Raw genomic sequence first — 22,279 nt, 5'->3', positions numbered from 1 at the left:
ATCTATCTATCTATATATTATCTATCTATCTATCTATCTATCTATCTCCTATCTATCTATCTATCTATCTATCTATCTATCTACCTATCTCCTATCTATCTATCTCCTATCTATCTATCTATCTATCTATCTATCTATCTATCTATCTACCTATCTCCTATCTATCTATCTCCTATCTATCTATCTATCTATCTATCTATCTATCTCCTATCTATCTCCTATCTATCTATCTATCTATCTATCTATCTCCTATCTATCTATCTATCTATCTATCTATCTATCTATCTATCTATCTATCCATCTATCTATCTCCTATCTATCTCCTATCTATCTCCTATCTATCTATCTATCTCCTATCTCTCTATCTCTCTATCTATCTATCTATCTATCTCCTATCTATCTATCTATCTATCTATCTATCTATCTATCTATCTATCTATCTATCTATCTCCTATCTATCTATCTATCTATCTATCTATCTATCTATCTCCTATCTATCTCCTATCTATCTATCTATCTCCTATCTATCTATCTATCTATCTATCTATCTATCTATCTATCTATCTATCTCCTATCTATCTATCTATCTATCTATCTATCTATCTATCTATCTATCTATCTCCTATCTATCTATCTATCTATCTATCTATCTATCTATCTATCTATCTCCTATCTATCTATCTCCTATCTATCTATCTATCTATCTATCTATCTATCTATCTATCTATCTATCTATCTAAGGGCCCTTTTACACAGAAAGATTATCTGACAGATTATCTGCCAAAGATTTGAAGCCAAAACCAGGAATGGATTTGAAAGAGGAGAAATTTCAGTCTTTCCTTTATTACCTGATCTCTGTTCATAGTCCACTCCTGGCTTTGGCTTCAAATCTTTGGCAGATAATCTGTCAGATAATCTTTCTGTGTAAAAGGGCCCTATCTATCTATCTATCTATCTATCTATCTCCTATCTATCTATCTATCTATCTATCTATCTATCTATCTCCTATCTATCTATCTATCTATCTATCTATCTATCTATCTATCTATCTATCTCCTATCTCCTATCTATCTATCTATCTATCTATCTCCTATCTATCTATCTATCTATCTATCTATCTATCTATCTATCTATCTCCTATCTATCTATCTATCTCCTATCTATCTATCTATCTATCTATCTATCTATCTATCTATCTGCAATAGATACTGACAGCACTCCAAAATGCCTGTAATATCCGCCCAAATCTTGTGTATTTATTTTTTTATTTTGTTAATACAAGAAAAGTGTGTGTGAAAAAGGCCTCAAAGCCTCAAAGCCTACTCTACACTCACACACACTCTCTCTCTCTCACACACACACACACACACACACACTTTTTTCACGTTTTAAAGGAATACTGATTTTTTTTTATGGTATCAGAAAGTTATGTCGATTTTTAAATTACTTCTATTTAAAAATCTCCAGTCTTCCAGTTCTTATCAGCTGCTGTATGTCCTGCAGGAAGTAGTGTATTCTTTCTAGTATTTTGTGTACGTCCAAGGTAAAAAGAGGTTGTACAAGATTAGTCAAACATGTCTGAATTCTGCCATCTACAGCGCTTTGTATGGGCCGTGTCTGGTAATGCAGCTCAGCTGATCTATTGTGTATTGCATCAAGGTGCAGTACCACCCACATCCTGTAGACAGGTATGGCGCTGTCTCTGTGATAAAGCAGCAACGTATTTAAAATTCCGGATCACCCCACGCGGTATTTATTTTCGGCTCGGTTATAATTTATTTACCAATTTATTTATTTATTTTTTTTTAAATGCAAAATGAGTTATGAAAATCCCGGGAGGGAAGTAAACAGGCGACAAAGCATAAGCCGTGTTATTAGAGTTGTGTTTCGGAGGCGGCTTTCTGTGATTGCACGCGGGGCTGTAGAGCGGCGCTGGATCCCAGCTGGAGCCTTGCACACAGCCGCAGCCATCGCTATTTACACAGTCGTTCCGCTCCATAGAATTCTATGTGCTCTTTATTTATACCAAAGGTAACAAGTATGAGGCAAAACACCAGCCGTGCTCCTTATAAATGTCAGAACTTCCTATTTTATTGAACGCCACCTGCAGTCCCCCATTAACCTCACATGGTACCTGTGACTAAGCGCAGCGCAGGATCCCGCCGGGGCCGCTCTCTACATCGGGGGATTTTTATATTTCTCTAAACCGTAAATGCAATTTGGCTTCCTTCTCCGGCCTGCTATTACCACTTCTATGCGTCTGTATTGGCACAAGCATCACACGCCGTCACGTCTTTGCACAGTTTCCGTAGGATCCGACCGGCGTCATTCACCGGCAGCAATACATGGGTCTGTCTGAATGAGCAGCCACAGTTTACCGTCATGGGGTGTTAAAGATGTCCCCATTGTGTACATATCTATCTGCTCATATTTTCTGGGGTCAAACTAGGATAAACGGCAATGCTAAGGGTTAATGCGCACAATCAATAATAATGGCACATAAAATGTCTCTTTGTTATATTGCATTAGCTAAAAGGGCTGAACCAGGGTGAGAAAACGCACAGCTACTTTTAAGGTTGTGTGTGGTATTGCAATTCAGCTCCATTGACTTCAATGGAATGTGGCTGCAAAACCCCTACACCCAAACTGAGGACAGTGTGTTGTTTCTGGAAGATGTTTTTCTAAACCTGGATAACCCTTTTAAGGGTACGTTCACACAGGATCCGCAGCAGATGTGATGGTGCAGATTTGATGCTGTGTTCAGTCATTTAGATTAAATCTGCTGCGGATCCTGTACATGTGAACGCACCCTAAAGGGGTAGTTGAGCAAAAAAAACAAACAAAAAAAACCCTTTAAAATCAACTGGTGTCAAAATAAGTACCAATTTAATTCTATTAAAAAAAATCCGTCTTCCAGTACCTATCAGCTGCTGTATGTCCTGCAGGAAGTGGTGTATTCTCTCCAGACTGACACATTGCTCTCTGCTGCCACTTCTGTCCAGATTTGTTTTTTGAGATTTTTATATAGACGTAAATTACGAATCTCTGGCACTTGATTTTTTTTTGCTGAAATATCCCTTTAACATCTGCAGTCTAATATCTCTCCTACCTTGTTATACTCAGGCCTTTTCCTTTTCTGTCTCTTTCCTATTGCAGCTCTGGTTGTGGCTGCTATATATCAGTGTTCCCCAATCTGCTGCACAACTACAACTCCCATCATTCCCTGCTGGCTTGGGCCTTTCCCCTTTCTCTACACTGCAGCTTTGCTTGCAGTTGTTTTATATCAATGTTTCCAAATCTTTGGGGCAATTTAAATCTAATTCTGGTCCATTTTGTTATGACAATGTTATGATAAAACTGATGGACTGGTGCTAAGGCAGGCATTGTTATCATGGGGACATAGAAGCAGAGGAGCAATTGGACCTATAAGGTTATGTGAACTTGATGGATTTTTATGTCTGAAATTAAAAAATACCAATACCTGATCCCGGGAATCCCGGCTGCAGGAGAGGGAATGTCGAGTTACACGGCTCTAGATATGTTATCTGAATGTGTCTACAATGGGCAGTGGAAAGTTACTGTAAGAACATATTATGACCATAAAGCCACCAGGTCAGTCAATATCCTTCCAGCCCCGCCCCCATGACCAGTGGCGGTCAGTGACAGCTATCCTTTATTCTAGCTCTAGAGCTGTCATTGCTCTGATTTCTCTGTATAGATATAGGGAGAAAGCCTCTGCCATGTGCAGGAGAAAGGGAGATGCTGTGTATGTGGGGTAGTCTCCCAGACTTGTGTGAATCCATTCACTGCCCGTTTGAGTACACATGAAGAGGTCCAGTGCTCAGCTCAGCCCTGTGCTTAAAGGGGTACTCCAGAGGGTATAAACATGTTGGTAAATCAGCTGGTATCAGAAAGTTATACAGATTTGTAAATTATTTCTATTTAAAAATCCCCAGTCTCCCAGTACTTATCAGCTGCTGTATGTGCTACAGGAAGTTACCTATTCTTTTCAGTCTGAAACAGTGCTCTCTGCTGCCACCTCTGTCCATGTCAGGAACTGTCCAGAGCAGGAGAGATTTTCTATGGAAATTTGCTGCTGCTCCAGACAGTTCCTGACATGGACAGAGGTGGCACCAGAGAGCACAGTATTAGGCTATGTTCACACTACGTAAAACTACGGCTGTTGTTGCCGATTGCAACAACGGCCGTAGTTTTTGTGCAATGCAACACAGCCTATTGAGCAATGGCATCCCGGCCCGGAGTGTACACACATAGTATACGCTCCGGCCGGGATCTGTGTGGCCCCGCAAATAGCTGACAGGTCAGTTTTCTGCGGACTGAATTCAGTGAATTCCGGCCGCAGAAACACCTGTCAGTTCACAAAGTGAAGTGAGCGGCTCCAGCCACTCACTTCACTGTGTGCTATGGTAAGCTCTGATGCGGGTGCGCGCTGATGCGCCTGCATCAGCGCTCTGCGGCCGGAAAGATCACCTGGCCGGTACTTAAGTACTGGCCGAGATGATCCGGCCAGAGATCGGCAGTTCCGTGACCCGGCCGGGGTCACAGAACGGCCGGTCTCATACGTAATGTGAACATAGCCTTAGACTGGAGAGAATACACCACTTCCTGCAGCAGCTGATAAGTACTGAAAGACGAGATTTTTTTATATAGAAGTAATTTACAGATGTATATAACTTTCTAGTGCCAGTTGATTTGAAAGAACAAGGATTATGCCGGAGTTCCCCTTTAAGTTATGAATGAGGGTCTTAACACTGTGTCCACCACCAATGAAAACTTCTGATATACAGTAGTCATTCTAGAACACGGATGGGGAACCTTCAGCCTTCCAGCTGTTGCAAAACTACCACTCCCATCATGCCTGGACAGCCAAAGCTTTGCTTTGGCTGTCCAGGCATGATGGGAGTTGTAGTTTTGCAACAGCTGGAGGGCTGAAGGTTCCCCATCCCTGCTCTAGAAGTTTACCATTCACTTTAAAGTAGTTGTGGATTAAAAAAGTGCAAATGATCTTGTATATCTCCAGCCTGATGGTATAAACACATAAGTCGGTCCACATCCCGATTAGTCGCCATTACGGGGCAGCGGCCTCTGCGGTTGCAGACTGGAGAGTTTTAGGAGTGCGGCATCACACTGTCAGCAGGCGATATTCTTAGCGAGTCCTCAATCAGCCGCTTTGATACATTAAAGTCATTAGAGGTGAGAGTGCGACCTTCCCGCTCGCTCTTCATGTGTTACTTTATTAGCCAATAATAACACTTTGAAGTCCAATGTACATGAAGAAGGAGCGAAAACGTTTCAAGTGTCGTAAACTGTTGACTTTTAGACACATTTAATTAAAGGGAACTCGAACCGGTGTTAATAAAAAGAAATTCTAGTAAAAAGTCACTAGTAGAAGGAAATAAACTTCTGATCATCCCATCTTCCTTCCCTATTACCTGGTTACATAATGAGCTGATCTGAATAACATTCACGGAGGAGAAAATCATTTCCTGCACGCTGCCGCTTCTGGCATCCTACTTACTGCCTGGTCATGTGATCAGGTCGCGATCGTCCTGCCAAGTAGGTTCCCGTTTTACACTAGATTTAGTTTAGCCATGGTTATTAATTTTGCACGGCATGGACGTTGCAAGTATTTAAAATTTACAATTAAAGGGGTAATTCACCCCAATTTTTTTTTCTTTCAAACTAACTGGTGCCAGAAAGTGCATGACATTTGTAATTTATTTCTATTAAAAAATCTCCAGTCTTCTTGTACTTATCAGCTGCTGTATGTCATGCAGGAAGTGGTGACACAGTCTGACACAATGCTCTCTGCTGCCACCTCTGTCCATGTCAGGAACTGTCCAGAGCAGGAGAGGTTTCTATGGAAATTTTCTGCTGCTCTGCACAGTTCCTGACATGGACAGAGGTGGCAGCAGAGAGAATAAACCACTTCCTGCAGGACATACAGCAGCTGGTAAGTACTGGAAGATTTGAGAATTTATCTAATAGAAGTAACTTACAGATCTCTGGCACTTTCATGCATCAGATGATTTGAAATACATATATATATATATATATATATATATATATATATATATATATATTTTTTTTTTTTTTTTTTTTTTTTTTTGTGGATTTGAAAGAAATTTATTCTTGGGCAGACTAGAGAGAATACACCACTTCCTGCAGGACATACAGCAGCTGATAAGTACTTGAAGACTTGAGAATTTTTCTAATATAAATAACTTACAGATCTCTGGCACTTTCAGATGATTTGAAATATATATATATTTTTGGTGAACTACCCCTTTAACTTAGGGTCCTATTACACATAGCGATTTTTAATGATTAGTGACTATCGATAAACGTTCGCAAACGAGATTGTTTATTGTTAACCTGAAATCGATCACCATATTGCACAGGACGATAATCATTAGTTATGATCGTTACTACGACCGTTATCGCCATTGTTACTATGATCATTTACTCCTTCTGATCCCAGCAAAACAATGGACAATTACACTGAACAAGTATTGAACAAATGCGGAACTTGAGCGAACGAATGTGGAATTACAGCGAGCGATTAGCGATAATTTTAGGTTCAGATCTAAATCAATGATCAACGACATACGAACGATTTTTCAATCATTGCCTGCAATTACACAGAAGGATTATTGTTTAAATTCAAACGATTTAACGATTTTTTGCACTATAATCGTCCTGTGTAATAGGACCCTTACAAATCGCTAAAAGTGTATAAAAAAAAAACTTCTCCAAACATGAGAAGATCCTCGTATTAGACCGTCTCAGCATTTTAGTGATTTTAGTGACACCAATAACAAAAACAAGAATCCTGTCCTAAGGAGCTGACAATCTAGAGGGGTGTGTGAGCTGCGGGAATGCCTCCGCCAGTCGACCTCTCAACACTCGCATGTTCAGATAAGTGGAATGAATATCTCCCTATCTCATAAGATTTCTGTATCGGGAGGAAATTCATCTGGTTTCGGAGTCCTATTCATCTGGGATTTTCATGCGGCTTTTGTAGTGAGACAGGAGATCGGCACTTAAAGCAGCCGCTATCTATCCGAGCCGAGATAGGATATCTGGACAATCTTAAAAAGCATTACCTCCTTATTGAACCTGGCGAGGAGTTCTCGCCCTGCCTTCTCCTTTGTAGACAGTCTCCCTCTTTCTTATTTGAGCTGAATATCAAGCACTCCTCCTATATTGTCCATGAGTAATTATAAGTTCAGATTACCCATGAGAGGTGGGTAATTATTCTCTATCTGCGGGTCTAAGCAGGTAGGTCACATGTATCTCGCTAAGTCAACGGCTCACGTTTTTCACCTGATCCTTCTGACAACACTTTCTACATTTTTTTAAGCTTTTAAGGGCTCTCAGTTACAGGTCAAGTCTTCATGCTACAATTCTTCGAGGAACTTATATTTATCTGATAAGAGATGTAAGAAAGGCCGTCATTCGTCTACGCCAGCGTCACCAACAATAGCGCACATTCAACCGGGGAGGAAAACTCAATGAAATATAACGGGAAGCTTCTTGTTAGTGCTGAGCGGCGTTGCTGAACTGTTTGGGTTCGGCAACGTTCTCCAGACCCAAACTTTTGGCATTTGACTCTCAGCGGGTGGAGAAATTTTGATGCCGCTATAGAGAGTCCTGAAAAACATGGCTAGAACTGCTTTCTGGCAGCCCTAGGGATGCATCCAACTTCTCCAGATGTTGCGAGTCAAATGGTAACCATTCGGGTTCAGAGAACATTGCTGAACCCAAATAGTTCGACAACGCTTTTCTGTATGTCAACCATGGAAGCCATATTGCTAATCACCCAGATATCTCGGGCAAGGTTGTAACAAAGTATTAGCTCTCCGGCACTCCCCTTCCACCTCATCTCCGGAAGGTTCCGTATCACAGGGAAAACCAGATCTGCAAGTAATGGTCAATAGCCGCACAATGTTACCGGTTACAGGAAGATTTATGCTACTATAGACTATTGCATGTAAGTATGGTTTAGTCTGTATGTGATTATTGGAATATGGTATCCATGCCGAGCAGGAGGAAAGGTGGCACATAGGATGATTGTAAATGTTTTTTTAAAGTGGCTGCCTCGAGAACGATATTGGTGGTCAATCACAAGGAGCTGGCTCCAATATCCAGTCACCAAGAGTGCGAGCATTGTGATGTCCCCCAACTGCGAAAAGAAAGTGGTAGCAACATTATAATGACCCCACTTCAACTTCTCTCTGTCCCACTCTTTCTCCAGGTTCTACATGGTCGCCCTTTGACTATCCAAATGCACCTGGAAATTGTGAGAAGAGCCAACAGGATTGGTAGGGATAGTGTCAGTTAGATCTATACTGAGACAGCCACTAATTACACAGAATTACACAGAACGATTATCATTCAAATTCGAACGAATGTGTGTGTCTAGTGTGTGTGTCTGTGTGTGTGTGAATGTGTGTGTCTAGTGTGTGTGTGTGTGTGTCTGTGTGTGTGTGAATGTGTGTGTCTAGTGTGTGTGTGTGTGTCTGTGTGTGAGTGGGTCCTCTGACAACCTAGCCTATCAATGCTTCCTGCAGAATGCTACGCTACGTCTCAGGTCCGCTCAGCCATTCAGTGAAGGAGGCGGGATCTGAGCGGACTTGACACCGATCCCGCCTCCTTCACTGACTGGCTGAGTGGACCTGAGACGTAGCATGTCGGGCGGCGTCAGACACCAGGAAGCGGCTGGGAAGCGGGCACCGGAGCGCCGCGATGTGGGACCCGCCGCTGGAACCGGGGAGGTGAGTGGATGTCTTTTTCCTCAGCCACCCCTTCCCCGTTCCCATCAAAAAAGTGCCCCCCCCCTCCGGAGTACCCCTTTAAGCCCGCCATGCCAGCACTCCTGGTACACCCTGCCAATGGATAGTAACTACAGTACAAAAACACTGCAATGCAGAAGAATTGCAGTGTATTGTACAGGGGATCATGTGATTCCTGTGCTCAAGTCCCCTTAAAAATAAATTAAAAAAATAAAATATTCTAAATAATAATAAATAAAACACAATTATTATTATGATTATTATAAATAGAAGTAATGGAATAATGAAATAGAAGAACAGTTGGTGACATCCATAAAAGTGACAAACATGACAAACCATTAAAATGTCCTTGTGTTATTTATCCTACGTTGATATATATATATATGTGTATTTTTTCTTTATTAATTGGTATTGGATGAATAATTCTTAGGTTTTTGAAGCTCAGCTCACTTGTCATCCTTTAGGGCCTGATAAATAGTTTCTATTTCCTCACAAAAAAATCCAAATCAACAAGCATCAGTTTTCTGATATAAATAGTGAGCGGCGCAATGTTCTTATCCCTTCAAGTATCTCTTGTCGGTACAATTAAAGAAAGGTTAAAAAGGCAGGACCTCTCCTTAACGTATTCTTCTCCTCTTCAAGGTGTCTTCATGTTACAATCATTTGCTTCATGAATTCTTTATTACATTAATCAGCAGTGATGTACGGTCTCATTAGAAAATGACTTGGAAACGTAAGATCTGTCACATTCAGGAGGTTCCTGACAAGAGACGACGCACGGCTTGATTTGCATGAGACATGAGGGCAACATGATAAAGTCAAGCAGCTGGTTATGGCAATGACAATTCACCAGATCCTCCCGATAATGTGTCATCCTAGGAAATGTGGCCGATTGTTAATTGTAGACGTGACAGGTTTGAGTAAATGTCTCCTTTCTTTGGGTCTAGAAGGACATGTCCAGGAAGCCACCTTGAGTCTAGTACTCCTGGTTTGTTACGCTGACGGTAGTATACTGCAACATATATCCTCATATGCAACTTTTTCTACATACTTTCCATTGAGGCAGAGACTTTATTGAAACTGCTGACATCCATATACAGAGGGAAGTGCAACCATACCTGCTATTTAAGTCATGCAACTTCCATGACCGATAAAAAATATTTTTTTTTGATCTCCTGGCTTATGGCAGAACAATTTTCCAGGAGATAAACTCAATCATCCAATCAAGAGATCACTAGAGCCATCAATCATAGTTGGGACAAGGGGACAAGGGCACGCTCAATATAGAGAGTTCTGGGAAAACAATGTGACGAGTGTTCCTGCTGGACATGCGCCTTGGTGTTGGCCAGGAGATTCAGCTAGGTTGACTAAACTATAGTTGACTGAAACAGTAAGTATGGTTGCACCTCCCTGACTTCATTTTAGGGCTTGTGGAGCCTCATTAAAGAGTCTCAAAACACAGGACTAGCCAGATATCCCTTCAGTAAGGATGTAGCCAAGGGGTGACTCCTGTAAGGAAACCACCAAAACTACCATATTAAGTGGCCCTATAAGTCAATGTAATGACAAGGGAAAACCAAGGCCAGGTATCCATCCACAGACAGCTGTTTCGGGGTGTTGCCTCTCATCAGTGTGGAGCAGGATTCTGGCTAGGTGGGAGCAATGGCGAGTAGAGCCATAAGGGAAACAGATCGCTGATCTCAGGGAGACCAGCCAAAAGACAACATTGCCGGCTGCTAGTGAAAGCGCTCAATGCAGTAAAATCCTAGGTGCATTGCTCTCTGGGAAACATGAATATGCAAAAGAAGAACCTGTGGAGCCTCATTAAAAAGTCTCAAAACACAGGACTAGCCAGATATTTCTCCAGGAAGGACGCAGCCAAGTGGTGGCTCCTGTAAGGAAACCACCAAAACCACCATATTAAGTGGCCCTATAAGTCAATGTAATGACAAGGGAAAACCAAGGCCAGGTATCCATCCACATGTCCTTCCCGGAGGAATATGCGGCTAGTCCTGTGTTTTGAGACTCTTTAATGAGGCTCTTCTTTTGCATATTCATGTTTCCCAGAGAGCAATGCACCTAGGACTTCACTGCATTGAGCGCTTTAACCAGCAGCCGGCAGTGTTATCTTTGGCTGGTCTCTCTGAGATCAGTGATCTATTTCTCTTATTCATTTTAGAGCTGATTGATCAAGACTGCTGACAGACTCCCTTTAAGCCAAACAAACAAACAAACAAACAAAAAAGTAGATTCCTTTTGTTGTCAGATCATGGGTCCTGGGGTTTAGGAGGACATTCATAATCCATGTAGACTTTGCCCAGGAGGGTTTTGAAACCAGCATAGGTGAAAAGGTGGAAAACCAGTGAAGTCACAGTTGGCCTCTTCTACACCATGTGCATCGGTAGAAGATTGGTCTTTGGATTGCACATGGATGGTGTGGTGGACAGCCAAACTGGGGACAAAACAATGGACTAATTCATGGATGTCAAAACCATAACACAAGTTAACATGTTTCGAGCAATAATGATATGATCATGATTAAGATAATTATTGCTCAAATTAATTAGTGTCTCCGCCCATGCCATGGACACAATGAATGTTGTGGGTTTTAATGTTCCCCTTATGATCTTTTGGCTTGATACTTTGGGTCTTACAAACCGGGACGACAATAACCATTGGGCCAACATGCCACACCCTCACAGTTTACATCCGAAATAATGATCTTCTCAATTTTTTTGATATTGTTGGTCAAGATGGAAAATACAGATGGCCCCTGTTGGGATATGGGAAGCAGGAGGTAGGCATGAAGCCTATTGAGTGCAGACCGATTCTCGGTTGTCTATGTTGGATACATCTCCTGTCTCGCAGTGTAAACCTCCAGTTCTCATCTGCGAAATAAAACCTTGTAATTTAATAGTTAATCAGAACCACTGGCGGGATGGAGGGTCATTGTAACACAACTCTTCTGCAGTCTCTTCTAGGATCATTTACGATGACAATGTAAATAATTTGCCTTTCCTCATCAATCATGTCTGCACCTTAGGGAATGGGGGGGCTCTGACAATCGCGTGGGAGTCTGTGCACCGTACAAGGGGACAGCTATTAACTTTTGTAAAGTTAAGTAATTCGACAGCAAAAATTTCTAACTAACGAACATATCGGTTTACGGACAAGGGATTCTCTGAGACTTTTCTTCTACCACATGTTCTTCTTCAGTTTTTTATAGATCGGTTTTCTTTAAAGCATTGTGTTTGCCTGCAAGAATATGACCATGTGTCAAAAATGTGATCTCGCCCCATCTTCATATGACGGATTAGGATGTTAGGAAGAGCAAAGAGGAGTAAATGGGTAATCTGTGTCTACAGTAACAGAATAATTCAACATATACATAGGGGAAGGTCTTGTGTAATGGGGCATAACCATGTAAGAGCATACACATTGCTTACATAACCATAACCGTAACCATGTAAGAGCATACACATTGCTTACATACCCGTAACCATGTAAGAGCATACACATTGCTTACATACCCGTAACCATGTAAGAGCATACACATTGCTTACATACCCGTAACCATGTAAGAGCATACACATTGCTTACATAACCGTAACCATGTAAGAGCATACACATTGCTTACATAACCATAACCATGTAAGAGCATACACATTGCTTACTTACCCGTAACCATGTAAGAGCATACACATTGCTTACATAACCATAACCATGTAAGAGCATACACATTGCTTACTTACCCATAACCATGTAAGAGCATACACATTGCTTACATAACCATAACCATGTAAGAGCATACACATTGCTTACATACCCCTAAGCATGTAAGAGCATACACATTGCTTACATACCCGTAACCATGTAAGAGCATACACATTGCTTACATACCCGTAACCATGTAAGAGCATACACATTGCTTACATACCCGTAACCATGTACATTGCATACACAACTGTTAGGGGGTTGTGCCTTCTGAAAAAAAAATGTCTTGCCATATGTACTATTAGGCTATGTTCACACAATGTAATTTTTTTATGACAACAACAGCCGTTGTTGGTGATTAAAACATAGGCCGTTCTTGTGTTAAAATATTGAACTGTATTGAACTCTATGGGAACAGAGCACAACGGCCGTTGCTCACACACTGTTTACACAATGTATGGTCGTTCTATGGTGATTTGGACTGCAGGTGCCTCCAAATGTGCCTGCAATCCAAATAATATAAAACAATTTTCCTGCAGCCAATATGGCAGTATCGGCCCCAGGAACATGTAAAACAGCTGCCGTTGTTTGACACCACTAACACTATTTTTACCAAATGTGAACATAGCCTTAGGCAACATATTTTTTATTACAACAATGGCTGTTGTTTGCATTAAAAGAAATATGTTGCATTGAAGTCAATGTAAAAAACAGCCGTTGTTCACACAGTGTACTGAAAAAACAGCTGCTGTTTGGTACGGCCATGGGAAAAATTGACATGTCAATTATTTCTGGACATTGTGCATTGAAATCTATGCAATTTTCAGTGCAACAACGGCCATTGTTTGACACTCACTACAACATCCGTTGTTCATGAACATAGCCTTAGGGTGTATATACATTGGTCAAGCTGGGATCACGTATGTCCAACAATCCAGCATCAATGCCACAAGCTGGATTTTGGCCTATAGGCTGGACCTATAGACCATCCAGTTTGCCATCCAGTCTGAATTCGACAGACAGCATTTATTGATCTGGAGCCTACTCGCCGGATGGCAAATTTGTTGGATGATGGAGATATGTAAATGAGCCGGGGATGAGAGCTAGGAAGCAGCAGTGGCTTTTGTTCTGAGAGACCCCATCCATCCATCTGGGAGACCCCATCCATCCATCTGGGAGACCCCATCCATCCATCTGGGAGACCCCATCCATCCATATGGGAGACCCCATCCATCAAGTATTACATTGTTGGCCAATCATTAGAATAGCTGTATGTAATGCTGAATTCACCACCAAAAGGAAACAGAAGAGAATGATGGAAATTTATTAAGGGCTTTGGGGGACATTTACTAAGGAGTGTAATGTGTGTGACTCTTCTAATGAGGATTGGTGTATATTTTGTTACTGATTTAGTAAGTGTAGCACTACCATAGTGAATACATCTAAGTAAAAAGTCGCAAAAAAATTGCACAAGCATATTCACCCTTGTTTGTTAAGAAAAGAAGGAGAGTAGTCACATATTGGGCCAAACTAAGCTTGGACGTCCCCTTCACCACGGATCCCTTACAAGCTGCACTGTCCAACTCCACATCGCATAGCTGCCAACATTTTATTTGCCTTAAAATTGTAATCACAGCTCCTAAATTTTCACAAAATGTCCTGGAAAAAACTGCAAAATCTAAGAATTCCAGGTCTCTTATTCATTGACATCCCTTTGCTTAATAAGATTTTATTTAAAGTCGGACACTTCACAACAATGAATGATGCACTCCGAGCAGAACTCAATGGCGTGAACTGCCGAGACGTCTACCTGCCAAGTATAGACAGTGAAATCAGAGCCGTTTCCTGAAAAAGTGGACTGCTGCAGCTCTACCCGCCGGCCTGGAAAAGTTAAGGATACTTGGAAAAAAAAAAAAGGTGTGTTTCTCCATATAATAGCCGGAATGTGATTGTGCACCCTTGGGCAAAGACGTGAGTGAAGGACAAAGACATTGAAATGAACTCCGACTGGATCTTTCTGGCTTCTCACCAACTCTCAGGCCCTGACAACATTTCATTCTTTGTATTTATCAAAATATTAATTAGAAGATTCTGAGGTTTCCTGGACCTGAATTTTACGATACAGAAAAACCCTTGAGCGAATCACAATAGAACGTCAGCTCCGCAGATGACGTAAACTTATAATACAGCCAGATAGTGGACATAAATATTACTGTATTACTGCACGTGTCTATAAGGTGAACGTGTAGATTGAATTCATTCGTAGATTTATTTTTGGTTTATTATATTCTTTATTTCAATTAATTATCTGATGATTAAAGAGAATGCGTGAGGTTTCCTTTCCAGGTTGGGGGACCTTTGGCCTTTCAGCTGTTGCAAACTGTTCGGGCCTCTCCGAAACCCAAATTCTCAGCATTTGATTTCCCTATGGCTGCAGAAGTTGGATGCTGCCCTAGGACGGCCATGAAAACATAGATACAGCCTATGGCCTTTGGCTATGGCACCCAATTTCTGCAGCTGTAGGGAATCAAATTCTGAGCATTTGGGTTTGGAAAATGTTGCTGATCCCTGGTCCCTTAAGGCCCTATTCCACGGCCCGACAGTAAGGAGCAAACAAGCACTGTGAGCGCTCATTTGCTCCACGTTCCCCGCTCGCTGCCGCCGCTATTCCATGCAGCAGCAACGAGCGGGTGAGTCCAGGGAGGACTACGATCATAAGTAACGATTATCGTTCCATGGAAATGAGTGAACGTTTTCAGGTCTTTCGCAATAGCGGTCGTTTGAGATTGTTAATCGTTAACGATTATGTGAACGATAATCATCCGGTGGAATAGGGCCCTTACACATGAGATATGTGTCAGCTGCCAAATAATAGGTATGGAGGCTGCCCAACCATTCCCCAACAGATAAAATGGGGGAGAGGAGCGGACATGTTTATCAATCTAGTAACGGGACAACTGTTGATAACAATATTTTTTTACAGCAATTTGCATATGCATGGCCATCTTTAGGCCATGTTCACACAGTGTATTTTTTAAGACATGAATGGCTGTTGTTGGCAATTAAAATAACGGCCATTCTTGCCTTAAAATAATGCACTGCATTGAACTCTACGAGAACAATGGCCGTTGGTCATACACACTGTATTGAACAATGACCGTTGTCAATTATTTCCAGCTTCTAGAGGGCGAACAGCGGCCGTTGTTCTGCTCTGTTCACACAATGTATGGCTGTACTGACGGCCGTACGTTACACAAAGTCCGATGGGGTTACAGGCACACTCAAATAAAATAAAATGATGTTCCTGTGGACGATATGGCAGTATAGGCCGCAGCAACATGTCAAACAGCGGCGGTTGTTTATACAGAATATGAACATAGCCTAATGGGGTATTTTGGCCGGCAGAGATTTTTACCTATTCATAGGATAGATAATACCTGAAAGGAGGACCCCCCCCAACCCTACACCTGTCACCAGAATGGGGGACCCCCCAACCCTTTACCTGTCACTAGAATGGAGGCCCCGCCCCCAACCCTACACCTGTCACCAGAATGGAGGACCCCCCCAACCCTACACCTGTAACCAGAATGGAGGACCCCACCCCCACCCTACACCTGTCACCAGAATGGACGACCCCCCCAACCCTACACCTGTCACCAGAATGGACGACCCCCCCAACCCTACACCTGTTACCAGAATGGAGGACCCCCCAACCCTACACCTGTAACCAGAATGGAGGACGCCACCCCCACCCTACACCTGTCACCAGAATGGACGACCCCCCCAACTTTACACCTGTCACCAGAATGGATGAGCCCCCCATCCCTACACCTGTCACCAGAATGGAGGACCCCACCCCCCACCCTACACCTGTCACCAGAATGGACGACCCCCCCAACTTTACACCTGTCACCAGAATGGATGAGCCCCCCATCCCTACACCTGTCACCAGAATGGAGGACCCCACCCCCACCCTACACCTGTCACCAGAATGGACGACCCCCCCAACTTTACACCTGTCACCAGAATGGATGAGCCCCCCAACCCTACACCTGTCACCAGAATGGAGGACCCCCCCCCAACCCTACACCAGTTATAGATTTGGCGCTGTCGTCTAAAGTCTACTGTAATGTGCTGCAGACATTCCGCACACAAATCCTCTGCAAAAAAATCTGCAGCCTATCCGTTGTGTCCGAGCCAAAGAGTCATCAGCAGGTATCTTCTACAGATGTCACACCTCCGCTAAGGGAAGATTAACACAACACACCTGCACGGAGTGAGATCCTCCAACAATAGAGACGTCTTTCAAGTAGCATTAAGCCGAATGTTTGCTCTGACATGAACTGCTCGGGAGCCACAAAGCGACACGTGACTAGAGAAGAGTACAAGTTATTAGGAAATCGCAAAACAACAGATTTAATTTTAATCTGTGATATCAGTGTGAACCTGTTTGTGAAAGGGCTTTGGAAAGAAGTCAAAGTAACAGGAGAGCGTTTAATAATGATGGGGAAAATACAGCGGTTTTCCATGTAAACATGAATGGGTTTAGTAGGGATCATTCAGAGAATATGATTCTGCTAAATTTGTTCCCCAATGGTTTCATTGCTTTAGTGTCATCCGATGTTCCCACATGTGTGCCCGTAAATGTATAAATATATCAGATATAAACTATGAAGAAGTGTCCAACGATGACTTCAGAAAGACATGGTTTATTAGCACAACGCGTTTTGACCTATAACCCATTTCTTCATCAGTCATATTGTCATATTGGCGTCAGTTCTGGTGGTATGTCAAGAGGTTCTTCTTGATAGAAAAGAGCCGACCTCTGTGGAGCTATAAAGCCACGTACAGTAAATTAAATGTATACTGTGCAGTATAAGCTTTATTAATATGGAACGCTGTGTATGATGATTGCCACTGAGTGTACGTTAGAGATACGTGTTGTGGAGTGTCTACAAATGGTCAGGGAAATAAAGCAACAACCCAAAACTCACCTTAGATTGTCCTGGCTACCAATAAAAAAACAGTTATCAGGCTGATTGAATTACTTATGGCCATAAAAATTATTATTATCTCTCTGTCTGCTGCTGTATGGCCTCACCCATAGATCAATGGCTACATAATGATCAAAAATGGCATCTGAAGATGCCGTCCTGAATATATGTATTGAGCTGATATTATAATTACTCTTTAGTACTTAATTGAAATGTAAAGGGATTAGCTCTTCGAAAGCTAAAGGAACATACAGTTGCCACTAGAGATGAGCGAACCGGGTTCGGGTTCGAGTCGATCCGAACCCGAACGTTCGGTATTTGATTAGCTGGGGCTGCTGAAGTTGGATAAAGCTCTAAGGTTGTCTGGAAAACATGGATACAGCCAATGACTATATCCAAGATTTCCACATAGCCTTAGGGCTTTATCCAACTTCAGCAGCCACCGCTAATCAAATGCCAAAAGTTCGGGTTCGGATCGACTCGAGCATGCTCCAGGTTCGCTCATCTCTAGTTGCCACCTAACATGTCCAATTCTTCTTTCCCTTGACAACATCTGTCAGGGAGTCAGAAGAGCACCATACACATTAGATGGTTGGCTAGTCTTAATAAAGTCAGCAGGTTTGACTGACTTGGTCTGATTGTGAGTCTTCAAAAATTTTACCTTTTTCCTTACAAGTAGTGTTGAGCGGACTTGAGGAAACTGTCCGGGTTCGGCAACTTTTCCAAACGTGAAGTTGGATGCCTCCCTAGGGAGCCCTGGAAATCATGGATACATGGCTGTATTCTTGTTTTCCAGGATTACCTGGACGGCATCCCACTTCTCCTCAAGACACCGGGAATCAAATGCCGAGTGTTCGGGGTTCGGAGCAGTTGGCAAACCCGGAAAGTTTCTTCAAGTCGGCTCAACACTTCTTACAGGGTCTACTGTCCTATGATTGTATGAGTATAAGACCTACTCTTCTATGATTGTATGAGCAGAAGGTCTACTGTCCTACGATTGTATGAGTATAAAACCTACTCTTCTATGATTGTATGAGCAGAAGGTCTACTGTCCTACGATTGTATGCGTACAAGACTTACGGCCCTACAATTGTATGCGTACAAGACCTATTATCCTACGATTGTATAAGGTCTACTTTTTTATGATTGTATGAGCAGAAGGTCTACAGTCCTATGATTGTATGAGTACCATTCCATGGTTGTATGATTGCCTATAACTAGGGCATGCTTTGTATACATAGATGGAAGTGGTCCCAAAGCAAAAATGTGCTGTATGCCATGGTTCATTGTCCCAGGACAGAAGATCCTAGTGCACATTGTTCATGTTCATTAGTATGGTCTCTATAGTAGCTTCAAAGACCATCTCAATGGTATATGTTTGCTCTTGGTTCAGTGTTTCCAAACCTGTGAAAAACTACAACTGCCTTTAGCCGTAAGAGTATGCTGAGAGTTATAGTTTAGCCACTGCAAAAAAGAGCCACAGCACAGGGAACACTGCTTTTGATTGTATCTATAGGACGCCCAATCTAATCTGGACATACGTGAAGACCCCTGCCCTCGATGGTAGCTCTCTTAGCCATTTGTTGCTCTTATCCTGCCCCATCGGAAAACTTTTTTTTTTGGAAAATCGATCTCTACACATAGTTGTGGCTACCATCCTTAAAAAAAAGCTAGACCTAAAGACTGGGTCCCTTTAAAACCACAATGCAGAAGTAGCCGGGACTGTTAACCTTTCACCTGCCAAGCCCCACGCGCACTTGCCATCTTTTTTAACATCTCTCTTTCCGCCGAATGCAACACAGATCACAGACCATCTCTGAAATTAGAGATAGTGGTTAGCATGTAGTGAAGCCCCTCTTAATCAGCATGCATCGTGGGAAAGGCACAAGATGAGGGCCCAGAAACAGCCCATTGTCTGAACAAGATTAAAGCCCAAAAAGCCGTATTGTCTACCAAGGGGATAAATCTTCCCGCTGTCACTCAAGAACTGAATTAAATTCTCCTTCATTTCTATAAGGGGCTTATCTGTACTGAATAGCTTGTTGCATCACAACCATAAGGGAACATATTAAGTCCAGTTCTCTATTATACATCCTGGTGATGAATACCTTAGTATGAGGGATAATGTTCAATTAGAGGACTGTTGTACTGTATTAGAAGATATAGGTTAAGGAAGAGGCTATTATAACCCCACGCTTAATATTCTGCTTCTTACTTAAAGCAAACGTCTGGGGTGTTCTCCATAGGCCGGATAGTGCAGACTCCATATAGATGGAGCTATAATCAGGACTAGTGAGTCCATAGAATGATATAGAAGTGACAAGAAGGAATTAGGCTTTGTATCCCCTATACTTTATACAACAAGCCAAAAATACCCAGTCCGGGTGTTACTTGGTAGCTGACAGCATCTATGGGTAGTGGACTATCTGCATGTAAACTGTTCACCTTCTAAATCCTTTTCATTATATGGGTTGTCAAAGGACTTTTTTTTTTTTTTTACAGCTAAATGTCCTCAGTCTGGGGTTAAAAAGAAACAAAAATATACTCACCTGCCTCTATCTGTCACCATTGTTGTTATGATGGGGTTTGGTAATTCCTGGTCTTGACACAAGGAAGTGTCCACCAAGCCAATCACTGGCCTCAGAGGTGACCAACCTCGGACACTGATTGGCCGAGCAGACACTTCCTTGTGTCAAGACTGAGACCAGGAAGAGCTGCAAAGAAGGACCAAACATTAGCATAACAGCAGTAGATAGGGCCAGGTAAGTACAACGCTTTTAATTGTTCTAACCCCAGACTGAGGACATTTTTACTTTAGTGTTCTCTTACAACCAATAGAGCCCCATAGCGAATGAATAAATTAAAGAGACCACGGTGGCCTCGTAGGTGTGTTTCATTCATTGTGGGGCATTTGTGTTCTCGGGAAATGGAAACACTCCCTTAAGCCAACCATAAAATTGAAATAGTTGTCAGCCAAATTCTCACACCTAACTCCCCAGGACACATTCATGTTAGACTTGACCCAGAGCACATGTGTTCTGAATGGGAGTAAGGGAATAAGCCAATGAAGACCCCTCTGATGGTGAATAATTTTTTTTTTTTATTTAAGAACAAAAGAATTTGGCATGTTGAAATCCAACAAGTTGACGTGTAATTGGAGGAAAGTCGGGACAGGCCCGTACATATTAAATCAGTCCAGGGGAAATGATAGATTTTGTTTGATAAATTGGATGGATAAATTGTGTCCGAAACTCATTGCCATCTGCCTGTGATGAATGTCCATGTTCTCTATGCGACTGTTAAGGAACACTAAATAAATTCATCATCTGCACCTACAAGGCTGAGCCCAGCAGTTCCTTTCTGGTATAGTATACATTGTTGGAGTGAGGACTCGTGTGTACCAGGTGCAGTAAGTTGGGGAGCTGGCTACACCTTCTTTCTACCGTGACTCATTGGCGACCGGTTGAAGACATTTCCTGCGGTTTTATCTTTGCAGATTTTCCTTTTCGTTTTTTCCTTTCCTTCCCTTGCTCTAAAATCAGATGATTTACAATATCCACTCTGCATGTGAGCCATAAACCCAGCTCTAAAAGTATACGTTCCGTCGTGTAACAACCCACCACCAGATTCTACATTTTTATGGCCTGACTTGTGTCGTACATAGAATACACAAACTATAAAATGTTACATTGGAGAGATATCGCCCTAAATGACCCATGTAAAACGTTCCGTTACACTTCAGAACTGGCAAAATTAATCTTCTTTTATTTTGACAGTCATTTTTTTTTTCTTTTACAATCAGAACGTGGACAGCTTTACAACAGGCCAACAAACCTTCCCGGAGTGCGGCTCCCAAACTGTGCAAAACAAATGGGAACTTGAGTAGATATTAATAGACTCATGTCATAAAGAAAACCAGATTTTTTCTCTTTTTTTTTTTAATACTATTTTGCTTCTCGATAGCTGAACATAATACCAGCTATTTCTTGGTTATGCCCTGAATACATTGGCTTGTGTACAAAACGTCCTCGAAATTAAATGCTGGATTGTGAGCATTCTCGAATCGAATTAAGAATGTAGCCAGCTGGAGTTGACTGTGAAGTTCAAGATTTATTTTTTTCATTCCAAATTTTTTTTATTTTTTGCATGTTCCACCATATATTCCCTTTCCGCAGAACTTTATTCTAATATTAGGTATTCTATTTTATATGCCGGTCTCCCCTTTGTGACTTCCCGGGATTTAACCTACACGATTATAGAGGACATGAAATGTTGGGGGATTGCACGTTTCGCTAAGTGCCAAGCGGGATTTTCTGCATCCTACATAAGATTTCCACTTAGCAGGGCTTACTGCGCTCTTGTACAAATCTCTGCTTTTAGAAATCGGAATCATTGTTTAGCGCGGACCCTACACCTGCTTAGCAGATTAATTTAATTAAGTGAGAATAGAGTGTCAGAGAAACAATGGGGTCGGAAACGTGTCAGCTTCTCCCCGTCCTCGTGGTTTTTACTGTGCTGGGCTGGAGGGATTGCATGCAACGCGGGGAAGTGCAGGAGGGACTGAAGTGCTGTTTTCACGCAGCGTAGAGTCCGTGCAGCTTTTCTATGGCTGGTTTCATTCGGCAGTATTTCAGTATTTGCAGAAGTGGAACCTACAGAGAAAAAAAAATATCATTGAAAGATTTTCACATTCTCTGCGTTTTGGACCCACTCTTTTTTTTGTGTTATAAACACTAAAGCAGAATACTAAACCAA

General features: G+C 42.1%; 1 protein-coding gene across 9 annotated transcripts in view; it reads left to right on the top strand.

The window, feature by feature from the left end:
• Positions 1-22,279, top strand: part of PRDM16 (PR/SET domain 16) — a 557,902-nt gene that overhangs the window by 95,390 nt on the left and 440,233 nt on the right. The gene's annotated exons all lie outside the window — the stretch shown is intronic.

This window comes from Dendropsophus ebraccatus, chromosome 12 (assembly GCF_027789765.1).
Source record: "Dendropsophus ebraccatus isolate aDenEbr1 chromosome 12, aDenEbr1.pat, whole genome shotgun sequence".
In the NCBI taxonomy this organism is placed as follows: domain Eukaryota; kingdom Metazoa; phylum Chordata; class Amphibia; order Anura; family Hylidae; genus Dendropsophus; species Dendropsophus ebraccatus.
This window is presented reverse-complemented; position numbering and strand designations above follow the sequence as displayed.